Source organism: Drosophila montana, unplaced genomic scaffold, assembly GCF_035044405.1.
Source record: "Drosophila montana isolate Dmon_TW-CO22-7 unplaced genomic scaffold, ASM3504440v1 contig_2127_1, whole genome shotgun sequence".
NCBI classification, from domain to species: Eukaryota; Metazoa; Arthropoda; class Insecta; order Diptera; family Drosophilidae; genus Drosophila; species Drosophila montana.
Window position 1 is genome coordinate 398,445 of NW_026997035.1, and position 17,121 is coordinate 415,565.

At 38.4% G+C, this 17,121-nt stretch overlaps 1 long non-coding RNA gene and 2 other non-coding genes across 3 annotated transcripts in view; 1 reads left to right on the forward strand and 2 right to left on the reverse strand.

Annotated features, from left to right (window-relative positions):
• LOC135427167 (uncharacterized) overlaps window positions 1-13,971 on the reverse strand; it is a 203,575-nt gene extending 189,604 nt beyond the window's left edge. Inside the window, exons 1-2 of the long non-coding RNA XR_010436002.1 lie at window positions 13,292-13,971; window positions 13,091-13,217 (exon numbers count right to left, since the gene is read on the reverse strand). This is a non-coding gene — a long non-coding RNA (uncharacterized LOC135427167). The remainder of the gene's footprint in view (window positions 1-13,090; window positions 13,218-13,291) is intronic.
• Window positions 13,972-16,500: 2,529 nt separating this feature from the next.
• On the forward strand, window positions 16,501-16,573 carry TRNAR-ACG (transfer RNA arginine (anticodon ACG)). The gene has a single exon. It is a non-coding gene; the product is annotated as a tRNA-Arg (tRNA).
• A 285-nt stretch (window positions 16,574-16,858) lies between these two features.
• TRNAK-CUU (transfer RNA lysine (anticodon CUU)) lies at window positions 16,859-16,931 on the reverse strand. The gene has a single exon. It is a non-coding gene; the product is annotated as a tRNA-Lys (tRNA).
• Between the last annotated feature and the right edge of the window lie 190 nt (window positions 16,932-17,121).

Sequence of the window (17,121 nt, forward strand, 5' to 3'; positions counted from 1 at the left end):
GAGAGAGTGGCAGAGAAAGGCAAAGTGAGACAAAGAGAGAGAGAGAGAGAGAGAGAGAGAGAGAGAGAGTACGGCACAGACGGAAGCAGGGACCACAGCTCGGCCATGTAGCTAGTTAAGGCCGGGCGGACGCAAAAGACAAAGTTGATAAAATTAGATTTGTATGGTAAATAGTTTCGTGGCTTGGCGGCAGCCGTTCTAGACCCTGTCGTCCTGCTGCTTCCCCGGCCCCATCCACCGCCTGTCGTGCGCCAAAAGTTTAATAAATGTATAAAATTAATTAGCCAGTTGAATGTTCATTAACAGCTGGCGAGACAACAAAACAACTGACAACTGTATTAAGCTCATCCCCCCTACAACGCAGCTCTCCTCCCTAACCCCCTCCCAACTCTTAAACCTGGTCGCTTCAAGTCGGCGCCTTTTGATGCTCGCAACGGGTTCTTAAACTGGAACCAAATTCTACTTTAACACTCATAATTATATTTTTTATAAAAATCCTCCTGCTCTCTTATTTCCGTAGTATTTTTCACACCTACCGCGGCCACACCACCCGCTGTGTGTGTTTTTTAGCCAAATAAAACAAGACTGTTCTAGTCGGGAGTGCCCGACTGGGAGATACCCTGATCACAGCGCCAAGCTGTCGTTAGATACTTTCTAACTTTTAACTATACATAAAAATAAAGAAACACACACACTCTCCCATATCACGTATGTGCTAGGGCAAATGCATCCCTTGTTAGCTTCGGTGTTTATAGTCCGATCTTTCTGGAATTTTAAGGTCTTAATTACGGCATATAAAAGAGTGTATATACCAAGGATGTACCCCTTAAATAAGTTTTGTTTTTTTAATTAAGAGGAAGAATCGATTTCTGGTGATAAATATTTAAAGTAAAACATTTTTCTGTGTTTATAGTACATACACATGTCAAATAATAGATGTTTATTAATATTATCAAAATGGGAGAAGATATCGAAGAAAAAGATGAAAACCCTTTTTTTCTACGGCACCCTATTACACTATTTAACTAAAATTTTAAATTCCTAGCATTTCTACATTCCGTTTCGGGTTTGAGATGCTTCCACTTTCGATGTGTGCAGGGTATAAAAAATAGAAAATAAAAACGGAAAGTGAAAAACCCCCTAAAAATGTTGACTGACCTTTAACAATTGCCCAAACCACGTGGGCTCTTTGTGCCCCTGGTTGCAACAACCGGGTGTTTGTAGGTACCTCATGTTGTGAAGGTTTTTATTCATTTCTTCTTTCTTTTGTTGTTACATTTGTTGTTGTAAATGTTGCATTGGTTGCAACAGCGATGACCACAAAAGTGCCGGACAGCAGGAAATGAAATCAAAATTATTTTTGGGCATTGTGGTAGAGTAATTGGTTTTTCAGTCAAATTCCATTAAATACAAGAGCAATGGAGACGAGGGGTGAGAAATTGGTATGAAGGATATTGAACGGAAATAAAATTAAAGAAGCATACCTAATAGATGAGAAAATATGGAGAAGGAAGCAGAAAATTTAAACCTTATGTTAATTCTTAGCTTATTTTATGGGTAATTTGTTTACAATACCTATACCCTAACTATAATTAAGAATTTATTTATTATTGTTATATTTATATATGTACTCCTAACTTTTTCTTCTAGACAGTGTGCATTAAATGATTGGATTCATGGCTGTAATAAAATCTAGTAAATAAATTCAATAAAATGTGTTGAGCATTCAATAATCGTTTTCGACGGCCTTTCTATTAGATTTTCAAGAAGCGTTGACAACTGAAGTCTGTACACTCGAAAAATTTAATTTATGTAATTCACAGCCAACACTTTTCGCCAATGGCAGCTGTAATTGAAATTGGGTGTGTGTGAGTGTGTTTGAGCATTTTACAGCACTTGAAGCTATTTGGCAGTCAAAGACACAAATGCTCGAGAGAGAAAAAAATTGAAGAAAAATAAAAAGTAAGATTAAAAAGCGAACGCACAGAGTTATTGAAATTAAACATCAAATGTCAGCAGCAGGCGAAAACGGAGGCGAAGGCACGCACAAAAGCGCAAAAGTCCTGCCACATGAAACACCGAGGAGAGGCAGCAGCAACAAGAGAGAAAAAAATGGCTGCCACTTGGCTGACAACTTGCAAAAGAGCATGGAGTTTGAATTTTGGAATGGAGAGCCTGCAAGTTTTTTGGCAAAAATAAAGTCGATGCAAGCGCCAGCGTCGAAGACAATTGCCCCAGCAAATGAAATCAAGCACAAGCAGGAAAGCGCCCGAGCGGGGATCCGGCACAGGGAACCACTAAATACGACGACAAGGGCTGCGCACAAATACAATTTACATGCGTACGTGTGACAGCAGAGGGTAAGAACGGACGGACGGACGGACGAGCGGGCAGGCGGACGGACGGGCAACGCTCTATAACATGTCCTTAGGATATTTGTATGCAAACAGGCACAATGCGCTGAAATCGATATGCGGGCGCGCGCGTCCTCGTCGTCGACGTCTGCGAAGAAGCTGAACCTGCAGCTGGCTGCCGAGACGGTTCAGGCCGCATCTACTGCTGGCTGCTCGCTGCTGGCTGCTGGCAGTTGACAGCCATGTGCAGCGGCGCAATAAAATGAAAAATAGTGCGAAGACGAACAGGACGACGCCGCCGCCTGCAGCTAAAAGCCTGCGGGGCGGCGACAAAGAAGCAGATTTCTGATATGCCCATAAACCGTATCGATGCTAGGGATGGGCTGCAATCGACTCTGATTTTGGCAGTTATAAATTAAATGGAATCGGAAGTTCAGTTGCATTTGCAACCGATATAATTTTTGTAACATTTTATAATATATATCGACAAAATATAAAAATATGTATAAATATATTAAAATTGGCAGAAAAAAGCCAAGAATGATCCGGGGTAAATAAAGTTAACATATCTTATATACATTATTGGCACTAGAAGTATGGCAAAGCAGTGTTGGTAAAGGAAAACTAAGGATTGAGTGTTGGTTAACAGAAACTAAGACCCCAGTGTTGGTAAAGAGACTTTAAAACCCCATTAGCTATAAAAACAAGAGAATAAAAAAATAATTGGAGGAATAGTTAATTACCAAAAACCACAAAAAGTCATACATTTTATTTAGGGAATTTAAAATATGGCAAATAAGTGTTGGTAAATGGCAACAGTGAGCCAGTGGCAAATCGGTGTAGGTAAATGAAAATCGTGATCCAGTTGCTGTTAATTAGCATTTTTAGATATCTCTTTAGTGTCGCTATAAAAAGTGTTGTTAACTGTGCGAAGCCCAAACCTTATTTTTAATAAAAATCTACAAATTGCTTAGCCTGAACTAATGCCATAGTTTCACAAATATTTGTGTGCTAAGCTTCAGACAGGCTGCTACTTTAACGTAAAATGTAAAGCAAAATCTGAAATGTTTTTTTCTGCACCCATCCCTGGTTGAACGTTGTTATTGTTGCTGCTATTGCTGTTGTGTGTGGCAGTGTGCCGCCTTTGATTATATCTGAGCGCTGTTGCTTGATTTGTTTTGCACACATTACCCAACTGATTGTCTATGCCACGTACGGTGCTCCACTCGGTCGCGTATGACTTGCAGTCAACAGTTGCCCTCTATGAGTGAGTACTTCTCGATGCCTGAACTCAAACTGAAATATTCAATACTCTCAGTTATCCAATACCCATTACCCAGAGTGTTGCCTTGTTTTATGCTGGTGCGTCATGCGCTGCTCTTCTTCTTCTTATGCTTCTGTCTTGATTGTGCATCTTTGATAAGCAATTTGAGCGTCGTTCGTTTCCCCCACAATTGTGCGTGTGTCACCAACAGCAGCCCCTCTTCCTCTCCCACATTTAGATAGTCATCAAATTAAGGCCGAGGCAAATCAATGCATTGGACTTGCCCTTAGGCTGCGGCTGCTTTTACAATTCAGCTCATTGTTTAGCCAGCCTAATTGCCAGTTTTACCTTCAACGGACAGGTGAAAATTGTTATGAGACTTTTTTCTCTTGATCTTAACCCTCACACACACACACATGTTCACTAAATGCAAATGAAAAATGTTTAAAATATGCCAAGAACCGAGCTGCCCGTGCACTTACATGTGCTGTAAAATATGCTTTTTTTTGGGTGTGTGTTTTCTTTTTTTTTTACGGTAGCAAATTGGTTACAAACACAGCTGTCGACCCTTACGGGCCATAAACTAAAAGACAAAAGGTATTTGCTTCTTCTTGCTTTTTACCTTGCCCCAAAAATTACATTAGATTGCGAGCAGAACACGTGACCGAGAAGCAGCAGAAAGAAAGAAGATGGAGAAGAAAAACGCAGAGTTAAAATAATGCGGCTTCGAAGTTATAAAATGTTTAGGTATTTTTCATGGGTGGTCAAAAGGTTCAAGTGGAATGCCAATGCAAATATCGTTGCCGGCCATTACAAAAGTTGTATAAGTATTAACGTCATGTTGTTATTGTTGCTGTTGTTGTTGATGACTGTTGACCACAAAAGAACTGTAACTATGTGCGGTTGCCATTTGTGTAGGACAAGCCAGACAGAGAGCGAGAGGGATGCAGATGAATTTGAGTGGGCTCTTGAATATAGTTATCATATTGTTTCTAGATATTTAATATATGCATTGTACATAGTTGACCCACAGAGTTGTGTGTGAGCTATTTGCTCTATTAAAGATACATTGTTTAGGTTTATTTCCGAGTATTTACACATTGTCAATGGCTTTAATATTCCAAAAGGCTTGCAAAAATTAACTAAAATATCTTTAAATTAAATACTTTAGTAAAGGTTTGAGCTTTCTGCAATTGATACAGAGAAAACAATAATTCCAACCATAGAGTAATAGTTGAGATATATCGCATAAATTAAAGAAAGATTAGAACAAAGAATAAATTTATTTTAGCTTATATCTAAAATTAAATAAATTATTAAAAAATTGGATATATATTTTTTTTAATTATTTTTTTAGATATTTCTGAAATGACAAGATATTCTATCAAATTAACTAAAGAACAAATATTAATTTACTGGTATCTAAATTTCCGCATTACCCAAATTTTGAAGCCTTGTCAATTTAATTTAAACTTAATTAAATGCTGTATATAGTAAAGGCTTGATATGGTCGCAAGGTCGAGGATATCAATTATATATATAATACAATATCGCAGATGCATTTTATTAGTATTTAAATAGAAAACAATAACTTTAAAGTTTGTAAAATCCTTTCTAACCCATTTGCAAGTATTGCATCAACAACTTTATATATACACATCTTGTGATAATTTATAGTTCAGGCTTGCATTTTATGCAGCACACTTGATTGTATTCAGTTATTCCTTTTTTCCTAAAACCAAACAAAACATAAATATTCACCATCAGCTGTTGAAAACTGGCACAACAAACTACAGAGCACACACAATAAACATTTCTGCTGGGAACCGCCTCTTTGTCTGCCTGTCATCGTCGGACCACAGCACAAATATATACATATATATATACAAAACAGCAAAAGATATATACCTATATATATATATATGCATTGCATTCCTATATGTATTCCTCTAGAGCTGCCTTCGAGCTGATTACGATTGCGAATTGCAAATCGATGCCGACGAGATATAAACGTAAAAACCGCACGGTAGGAAATTTGAATAAAATGCAATAAGACAAAGAAATCAAGACAAACACATGCATGATAATTTGTAACCGTCGCTGCTGTTGTTGTCGGCACTTTGGGCATCTCAACCTGCCCTCCCCCCTCTAAATCCCCGCTACAACAATCCCTTCCTGTATATATGCAAAACTGAAGGCAGACGCAGCTCGTGCGTGTAACTCGTGATGATGATACAGTAAAAACAACGAGCTCTAAACAACCTCAGCCACAAAATACATCAAAATGATGCGGTTAAAACCAATGCAAAAAAACAAGTTCTCAAGTGGTTAAGAGGTGTCTGAGCTGTGTGTGTGTGTGGGGAAAACTACACACACACACACACGCGGAGCTATGCATGGTACAATGAACCACTATCGAAGTGCTTCTTCGACTATTTTAAGTGGATCCGTGTTCTTGGTTTTTGTTGTTGGCAAAAAGTCAGACAAATGTGTTTAAAAATCAAAACAGAAAACTTGATTGGAGTTTGGAAAAGTTATAGTGAAATGCAAAGGGCTTACATGTGTACGATTTTTGGTAGTTAAAATATATAGTTTAACAGGAGTTTAACAAGACTGACGAACCAACTTATTGGGGATCAACGCAGAGCCCACGTCGTAAGGGATAGGAAGTTGAAATTTCTATTTTGGAATCTTTTACTCTTAAGTGGTAGAAAACGTTGGTTTTGTTCTCTTATTTTGTCAACTACAATGCGTGTCGCATGTTATCTATGCCAGCCTTCAACAGGATAGAGTAACGTTGTGGGCTAAGCAACACAGCCAGCATTAAGTTTAGGGATCCAACCCATGCGAAGCACTGATTGCTTCCTTTCTTCTTTCTCTTATCACATTTATTCGTTTAATCATGTTTGTTAAAATTAAAAAAATATGAATTTGAAATGTTCAACGTTATTCATTTAGCCCGGGCCACGCCAGGTAATTTCTTCATGGATTTTTTATAAATTCTAAATGTTATCTCTAATATTTAAAATTATTGTGAATATGCAAAATTTTATTTCAAATACAAAAATTTGTATTCATTTTTTATAATCTTTGATGTTTTTTAAAATTCTACACTTAATATATTGCAAAATGCACTTTGATATGATCTAACACACATTTTCTGTGTTCAAAAGTATGTATATAAAGAACAAAATGTTTTAAAAAAAAAATGAGAAATTTAACATTGCAGTTTAAAGTATTGCAAATCCAGAATATTAATTCTGAACACTTTAATGAAACAGCTGACATATATTTTAATTTTAGACGGTTTGCTTCAAGCTAGGGCTGACCACATGTGCTCATATTTCGGTAGATCTAAACACCGTTTTTAGCTCAAGTACGAATTGGACAATAACAATATTGTTTTTTGATAAATATTTTGTGCAGATTAATAAGTTCTCTCTGAGAGTCTCTCACTCAGAATACCAGAATACTATTTCAGAAAAGTGGGCGTTACGAAACATAGCAACATTAGGTTTATTACCACAATTGCAAGGGAGTAGGACAACTAATGGTAGTTGTGCAGCGGTCCTTGGGGGTGCGCTGTTGGCAAATGCAACTGTCTGACCTTACGAGCTGTAAATTATGCATCTATGCATAATTTATAACTTATGCGTGGCTGGGGCCCAACCTCCGATACATTTCGCCATAGACAGATGTACAGACAGACAATGATTAGAGCCCACACACACACTCACACTCACAAGCATATACCTATAATTAACATTGTAGACCGGGGTGCACTGTCCAGTCGTGTGGACAATTGCAATTGCTTGGCAGTAATTTTCAATTTAATTATAGTAATACATATACACATACACTCGCACAAACACACCAACACACACAAAGAGGCAAACACAGTCACTTGTCTAAGTGCAGATTTGAGCGCATTTGCACTTAAGCCAAAGTTTTATGGCTTGACTTTGCCTTAAGGGCGAACCGACGGCCTCTTTGCCCTGGAGGCTGTGCTGCGTGCAGAGATGAGCACGTGACACGAACATTTAAGAGTAGGCAAGACGTGTTCGAGTTGAGATGAACGCATAACACGAACATTCAACAGCAGACACGAGATGCTCGTGTTGAGAAACTCGATTAGGTGCGTGTTCGAGCTCAGTGGAACAACTCTTCATGCAGAGACTAGACTAGACACGACCTAATAAAGACGCGACATAATAAAATCGAACAGGCTTGGCGAAACATCACCTAAGCCAACTGTATTGCAATAAAAATGTATGCTATTTTTGATTCAATACAATAAACATTAATAAAAATAAAAAAATCGAACACGCCAATACCTCACACGAATTAAAATTACTTAGGTGTTTTAATTAATGCATTACAAAACCAATAAATTACATAATCAAATTATTAGTGGAACTAAATATTATTTTTCCCCTTGCCTAAGCTTCTCACGCACCCATCTCTCATGGAGAGCATTTGCTAGCTCTGAGGAATTGTTCAGTGCGTAAATCAAATGCAAATGTCCTGTGCGTGTAACTGCACTGACAGCATTGTCCTCTCTGCCTGTCCAGCCTGTTCTGTTTGTCCTGTCCGTCCGTCTGTCTGTCTGTTTGTCTGGCTTGCATTTCGCCATATTAATTATGCGGTAAGTGCGGTAGCTAGCACTTAAACGCTTGCACTCGCAGCTATCTCCCGTGCCCACCCCTACCTCAAAAACCAATTGACTTTGATTGTAGTTTTCTGACCTGGCCAAGTTTTAGTAGTTTTCATTTTCGCACGTAGCCCTAGACCCAAACTTATCCACATACTATATCGCAAATGAGTAATCAAGCGGCATAGAGAGGCGGTACAGAGTTCCAGCTCGTAAAATGATGCTCACGTAGGAAGTACGTGCTGTTGATTTGATGGTCAGTTAATTATTATTTTTTGCGTTTATAGAGCTCAGCTCTGTACCACCTGACCTAAAGGTCCCCTTGGTGGGCGACCTCTTACGTCAGCAGTCCACCAGCTACATGGCCCGTCTTTCTGCCCACCCCAATATATTGGCTAGAAGACTTTTCAGAAGAAAGCGACGGAGACTTCGCAGAATCCACCCCATCGACCTCCCAAACCGGGTAATCATTTGAAAAAAAAAAAATAAATAAAAATAATAACAATCATACTAAAATATAATGTATATTGAATAATTATAAAACTTAATAGGTAATATTAAGTATGTCTATCCCATTATAGTCAAGCTAGGTTAAGATGCTCATGTATAGTATCAATAAATTAGCTAATAAACAGAAAAAAAAAAAAAAAAAAAAAGCTCTGTACCACCTGGATATGCATGCGATATACATCGCAAATCAGAGTGGGTTACTTTTTGTTGGGTTGGGCTTGGCTTCAGTGAGTCAAGAATAGATTATGACTGGACAAGCGGCGTTATGAAGTGTCCCATAAAAGTGGGACTAACAAGATATTAAAATAAAACCAGATATGTGCGATACAATAAAAGCAAGAGATATGGCGAGTACGCTGATACGTGTAAATAAGAAGAACTAAAATTACAAGAAGGATTGGATATATGACTAGCTATAAAAGAATTCAGCATAAGAGGGTATAAAATCATATCCTCTGCAATGATTGGCCGGTTTTTATGGCAGATTTAAGCTATTTATGACGCAAACAAAGAGATCCGCTACAGTAAGCTTTAATTCTTTTTGTTTTTGTGAGTAGTTTTTCCAGGGACTTTTCATTTTAAAAGATCATACCAAGGCTGATTCGGTTTGGTTCGTAAGCCTAATTCCCCATATCCATAAACTTAAGTTTTGATTCAAGCCTTGATATTGAAAATATTTTCAAAACTGGGATAATAAAAATTCAATTTTTAATTCATAATTACTCGAAAATAATGCGTGTTGTTCATAGAGAAGGCGGGGGCAAATTAAGAGATAAATCAAATGTTTAAAGCCCAATTTTCACTATGGTGCCGAGTCTACCTTAAAAGTTCTCTATTTTGACTCAACCAAAAAAAAAGACTATGGTTAGTTGGGGTTTGGGTTCGGCTATATGTTGAGTAGTTGATTTGGTTTAAGATTCGGTTCATAATCGACAAACAAGTATACCATTTAAATATAAGCATATTTGAGAACTTTAATCTTTATACAAGTACTTAAACCTTTTCGATTATACTTCAATGAAAAGAGCTACCACAATGATTTTCAGGTTGCTCCCAATCAGTGGATAACAGCCTAAACCTGGAAATTGAACCTTAACCTAGCATCAGCAAAACAACCTTCTCACTCTGAAGCAGCATCCAGGAAAACACTTCCTTAATACTTATGATTAACAAAGTTTTTTTTGTTTTTTATGAGCCCACGCCACAGTATAAGTTTAATTTGGAATGCCGCTGCCCTGGCCTGCCCTGCCTTGCCTTGTTGTGTGCGCCTAATACCACAAAATTCACTGGGCCGCATCGATGTAATGAGATGGCGAAAACCACCAACGCCAGAGAGCATTTCCTATGCTCAATGCCAATATTAATCAATTCTATATGGAGCGCGCGCAACGCTGCTGGACCATAACAATCCCTAACTGGTTATCCTTGTGCAGCAACAACAACAGCAACAACAACAAGTCAAAACTCATTTCGTGTTGCGACTTTTGATTATGATGATTATTACGCGTAATCGCCGCTACATGTGCTACATGCAGCGCCATCGCCCCAGCCGCTTATTGATGAAGTACGAAGCTGACGTTGCCCCACGGCCAGAACCCTGGGACACCTGTGTGTATATTATTATTACACATGCGGCATGCGGCGTGAGGCATGAGGTATGGGGAATATTGAGCAAGGGCCTGGTACTGGGCAGACGAATTAAAGCAAGATGCACACGCTGTAAATGGCCACTAATGTGGGCCCAAGCATATGAGCAGAACAACATCCACAATGCTGGGCATTTATATAGGAACAGCTTAAGAAATCGACTCTGGCATGCAAATTGCAAATTTCAACTAGATTAAACTTTGCAATCTACAGCACAGTTTGCACATTACAGAGCTGAGAGATTAGTGAGTTATGATAATTTTCTCTTGCAAATTGCACAATGTTTCGATTACGTTCTCTTTTTTTTCATAAGCTTTTAATTTGAAAACAGATTCGATTTTACAAAATGTTTGCTGAGATTATAAAAGAGAATAGTTATCGACTGAGATTTACATAAAGCAAAGCCTGACTTTAACAAAATGTTTAGTTGCTTACAAAACAATTGCTGAGAATTGAATAAAGATCTTCTTTTTTTCGAATGCATTTGCCCGAAATATCTGTTACTGTTTAGAAACTCTAAAACATTGTAATTGTAAATCAACCAATCGATGCAAATATCTCGCAATAAAACGAATTTGCTTTAGATTGAAGTGAAACTTCTTCGTCTGCCTCTAGCTGTTTTACCAGCAATCAAATGATCATCAGAGTATGTAAGACTTATATAGCAACAATATATATACAAGCTCAAGAGCAGACTCACTGAACGGCTGACGTAACAACAAGTTAACAAGATAATGACAGTAGCGGCAGCGGACGAGTAGGTTTAGTTCAGTTCGGTTCAGTTCAGACCGCGACTCTGGACTGGGTGACGCTCTGCGAGGTTGCAACTAAGTTGCCTGCGTTGTGCCCCGCTCTGTTATTTAGCTGGGTGTGTTGTATGTGCCTGTGTGTGTGTGTGTGATGAGTGTGGAGTGTGTGTGTGTGTGTGATGAGTGTGGAGTGTGTGTTCGCTTTGAGTGACGTGCCGTGCGCATAAGTGACTGATGGCCGGCGACGTCCAGCGCCCAGCCCCTTTCTTTATGTTGCTGCTGTCTCCGCCTCGACTCCTACCCCTGCTGCTGCTGCTGCTGGCCAAAGACCATAATCAAGTATGCTAAAAAGACGCGCAACCAAAAAGGAAATTGAAATGAAATATGTACATACATAAGCGTATACATATATGTATATGTGTATGCGTTACCTGTGTGTGTGCAAGTATGTGTGTACTATGTCCCAAGGTAGGCAGCGACCATTCGCGTTTACTCTTTCATGGTATTTCGCACCTGGAGCGGCGGCTGCGAACGGCGGCGCTCGCCTTGTTAAGCACAGCGTCGTTAACACTTAAGGCAGTTATACCCTGTATACCCATTGAAAAGGGATGTTACATGCAGATTGAGGCATAATCAAATCTGTCCGTCCGTCTGCCCGTCCGTCCGTATATGTTGGTATGATTATTATGTATAATCATAGTTTATATCAGCTAAAGACAAGAGCCATTCAAGTTTATTATCGAATACCATTTTCAAGTTATTAACAACTTTACCCATTTTCATTTAATCGATTAATATCGATTTTTAAATTCAAGTACTCTAAGCATATCTCGCATATGATAAGAGATAACGCCTAATAATATCATACTTGTTTGATCCCCTCTCTCAACTCATCACAAAATTTTAAAAATGAAATCTATCTATCAACACACAATTTCATTTCAGCTACAAGGTATCCACTAGTCGGGCATGACCGACGAGAGCACTTTTACTTGTTAGTAGTTGTTGTTGTTGTTGTTGCCGCTGCTTGTTGCCCGCTTCGTGGTGCTCTTGCATTGCCAACAAGCTCATTAGTTTCATAATTAGCTTTCGTTATGCTTTTCGTGTATTAATTAGAAGTTATTGCCAGCTACAGTCCAGGCGCCAGCCCACGAATGGGTCCACTCAACACCCAGACTGAAACACTGGACACACTCGACCACGCCCACAACATTGCGCCAAGCACTGCACTTACGAGACCTGCGACTCGACCATGAAAACAAAAAACAACAAAAAACGGGAAAAATAGAAAAACTTGCTTATCAAGAGCTTGTTTTCCGCACTATAGAGTTAACCTCTTTTTATTACAGATTACAGCTTTTCCTCCTTTAGTTCGTTGTTGTCTTTTTTCTTGTTTTTTATTATTGGCCAGCCACGACTAATGCGCAGATAATGATGCTGCGGCTTTGATCGATTTGATAACAATTTAATTTCGAGTACACGCACAACGTTTTTTCTTATTCTCAGGCAAGATTTACGCGAGATAATGCAATGCGGTGTGCAAGGCACGTAGGCAGATTAGTTGATGGGAGCGACGGGTAGAGGAGTATGTGAGAGTGGGGAGGTGGCAAAGTAATGGATGTACACGCATTTAATTTGGCTAATGGTTCATGGTTTGACAGATAAGGTACCAAGAGCCATAGCAGGACTATTGAATCAATAATATTTAGTTTTTGTCACAATTTAGATAATGTTGAGAAGAAAATGCCACAAAATATTAGAGAAAGTGAGGCAGCCGTTGAGACAGAGCTCTAGAGTTCAAGAGAGAGAAACAACTTGTACTCAAAATACTCTTTAAAATTTTTCTTAATAAAAAATGACAAGCGAGCAACAAGACTCAATTTGATTTAAAGAAAAGAATATAATATACACTTACCACAAAAAAATCAAAGTGGTGCGTTCTTTAAAGTTTGACTTTTTATATGTTGCTATTCCACTCAATTGTAGCCTCTGTAATTTTACATATTGCACATGTAATTTTTCCACAGTCCAAGCATGATTAGCTGCAAAGTATAAAAAAGGTATATTATATTATTAAGTTTTAATTTGCATAATTCATTTTATATAATACACTTACACAAAATATTTAGCAAGAGGGGCAAATAAAAGTAAAGGCTATGACGTCAGAAAATGCGATGCAAACAAGGTCGCAGAAGATAATGAGCAGACACTTTGGCGGCCTCCAGAAATAACGAATAACGGACCGAAAAGATTTAAGCATAGGAATCGCAGTCATTCAAGCAAAGAATGAAAGTTAAAGAAGAGCAAAAATTCCATGTGTGTATTTGCATAGTATTGCATACAAATAACTTTTGTCTGCTATGGCTTGCGTATCAAACTACATCCATACGTACAAACATATGTACGTACATACATATGTGCACCAAGTTGAAAGCACTTTAGAATTGCATTTTTTTCTCTTTGACTTTTGATATAAATGTATGTGTACGCTTAAACTGTCGTATTTTTTAATTACACACAAAACCACACATTTATTTCACTTTAAACATGAAATTGATCACATTCATATATCCTAAGCCCTTTTAAGCAATGCTGCGTAAAATGTGAGTGCTTCTTCTTCCTAATCGTCCAGCAGGTGGCTTGCGAGCATATCAAATTCTAATGCAATTTTAAGCATTTTAATAGCTCGATTTCAATAAACGACACTAATTCAATTATAAACAATATTTTGATAGCTCCAATTAACTTTAAATTAAAACAAATTTTGGCCTTTAACCAATTGGCACTAACTCCACACATGATAAAATAGCAGAACTGAATAATGTGACCAGGTTGTAGAAAGCCAAAATTATTCAACCATACTTGTTACTTATCACGTGATCGTGTTCCAAAGCTGCGATAGTAAAAGTAACAGATGAAAAAGCACTGCTGAATAGTACAACAGATCGTGACCTCTATCGAATATCGTTATTGGTAATTGTGATTTTTTACAATGCTGCGATAATTATTTTTGGAAATTACCACAGACTTTCGTGTATTCTTTGCAAATTCGAATTTTTACGTAAATTGATTTATTGCATAATTTAAGCTGTTGAATGCAGCTGTATGCGATTTTTGTAGTATTTAAGTTTTTGTTGTTAACATTGTAAGCTGCGCTTTTCAATTTGCTGCGCTTTTAGCCCCACAAGCGTAATCAAAGTTCACTTCTGTGCTTTGTTGTTGTTGTTGTTGTTGTGTGCTTGCACAATTGCTTGCGCATAACAAAAACCAAATCTCGCATAATAAACATAGCAAGATAAAAAAAATACAAAAATGCTGAGTAAACCTTATTAAAAAGGGATAACAGAGCACGAGCAACGCTAATGACAATGCCTGCAAGGATGGCCTGAATGAATAAATGAATGGTTGGGTGCGAATGAATTGGTTGTTTGTCAGTATGTGTGTGTGTGTGTGTTCCCGTTGGTTGTGCAAACACACACGTCAGTCAGCCACGATTTCCTTCCGGGAGCAGTGCAACCCGGCCGGGGCTTAACGCCGTTAATGACCAAGAACAGCGGCCTCGCCCTTGCTATCACGGCCGGGGCAGTGCACGGGTCGACTCGTTATGACGATTTTATTACGTGTAGTCTCAACAATTGATGCTGCAATGTCATACGTCAGCAGAAGGTGAGCCAAATCAGGACGCACAGGACGTCGACAGGATAAACAATTGTTACACTAAGCAACATAAAATGAGACTAATTGGAATGACTTGTAATAAATGTAAATTTACCAAAAAAAAAATAGCATGCTGCTTGAGCCCGGCAGCATAGCATAGTTGGTTTTTTTTTGGTATTTTTTTTAAAATCCAAAGCTAGCATTTAGTACGACACTTTCCATGTTGTTTAGTGTACACTTTGTAAGTAAAAGAAAAAAAGTGCAGCATAATGTTTATTTGTCCGGACAATGGAAATTTATGTGTTTCTGCCGTCTGGCCAAGGCATTAAAAAACTTTTGCCCAAGATTTCGTTTGTGAAAAGGGTTGCGCCCGACCCACACACCCCCTGCTGACAGAGACTTGGGACAAATCTGCGTGGCCAATGCAACTTAATTAAATTTGAAAATACTTTGCTGGGCCGGAACTCAAGAATTATGATGCAAAATGTTTTCGCTGTTAATTACAAAATTGTAAAACTCAAAGTTCAAATTGCAATTTGTATTCATTTGTGAAGCCGCCATTAAATTTGTTAAGCGCCGATGCCGAAGCCAACGGCGCCAAATTATAAATTAATGCGGGCGGTCGGCTGCGGCTGCGGCTGTCACAGCGGACACCTTCGGAAAACCCGCGGTTGTGAGCTCCCCCGGTCCTCCCACCTACCAGCACTCAAGCATTCACCCACATAATTTAAATGCATTTCCTTCGGCGCATTAATTTCCTAAGCTTTTTTGCATACCAAAATCCCCGCACAAAACTGCGTTGAATGTAATCCCATGAGCTTTAAAGTCACGTGTGTGCGCCCCTGCCCTGCTTTGCCCAGCCCCCGGCACTTGGCTAACGGAGGCGGAGTTGGAGGCGTGTGTTTCGGCGAGACTGACGCAACAACAAAAGCGACGGCGACGATGATGCCGACCGCGACGCCAGCGCTGGCATCGTTATTTGTTGTTGTATTTGCATGTAATAAATGTATTTGTTTATCCCCTCGTCTAATTTTTAACTGCATGTGGAAAATATTTCACAGGCGCTGGCCACAGGCAGAAACAAAGAGATGAAATGCTCTGTTGCTAGGGTTGTGTGTTGCGTGTTGGAAAGAGAGAGAGAGAATGAATCAGTGAGGGGGCGGGGCAGCCAGTGTTGCTCCATTTGTTGTTTAACCAGCTAGCTTTTGCGTAAAGTTTTTTGTAATATAAATTGTCCTGCGGCTGGGCACGGGGCCAAAATTCTATACGCTGGACCCACTCTAAATATTTTTTAACAGGCTGCGTATTTTCAAAAATATGTATGGAAATATATTTGTTTTATAGATGTGTGTATGTATGTGTGTGCGTGGTGTGTATTGCAGAATGCAAATATATTACTGAAGGTCGCTTTTCCTTTCCACTTTCCCTTAAATCTCTTTAGACGGTATTAAATTTAGCATTAAAATAGAATCTAATAAAAAACTATTTTCGTACGTGTTTTACCCTCAAGGAAAGACTTGCAACAACTTATAATCCAAATCATATTAGAAAGTATGTATTTATATTCTTTAAAAAAGTCTTAAATATGCGATTAACATAATCAAATTCTGCAGATCTTTTTATTACTTTTTTATTTTTGTATTTAGCTAATGTTATTTTCAGACGGACGGTCCTGTGGCGCAATGGATAACGCGTCTGACTACGGATCAGAAGATTCCAGGTTCGACTCCTGGCAGGATCGATTAGAAATACGTTTTTTATATAAGTATATTTTGCTTTTAATTAATTAACACAAAACACTTAGGTGCCACTTAGAAAGTGTGTTTTAATATTATGAACAATTATTTGATTTTTAAATATTTAAATAAGTATATTAACGAATAAATAGTACGTAAATGTTCAAATAGGTTGCCAGTGTGTCTAATGTAAAAAGTCAGCATGTATTATTGCTATTATAAAATTTAAGCACAAACTGGGCAAATCATTTTTATAATTGAAAATTAAAAAAAACCAAAAAATTTCGCTTCGCCCAACGTGGGGCTCGAACCCACGACCCTGAGATTAAGAGTCTCATGCTCTACCGACTGAGCTAGCCGGGCAGTTGATGGTGCGATCACCAATTCGTGAGTAGAGCTGACACACATGCAAGCATACATAGTATATTTATGCTAGAGAACAAACTTATTTTGGTCGATATTTTAAATAATTTTCAATTTAAATATAGGCGTATTGAAATACATCTTAATGTAATAAGTATAGCAAGGGCCTTGTTGTAATATTTAATTGAAT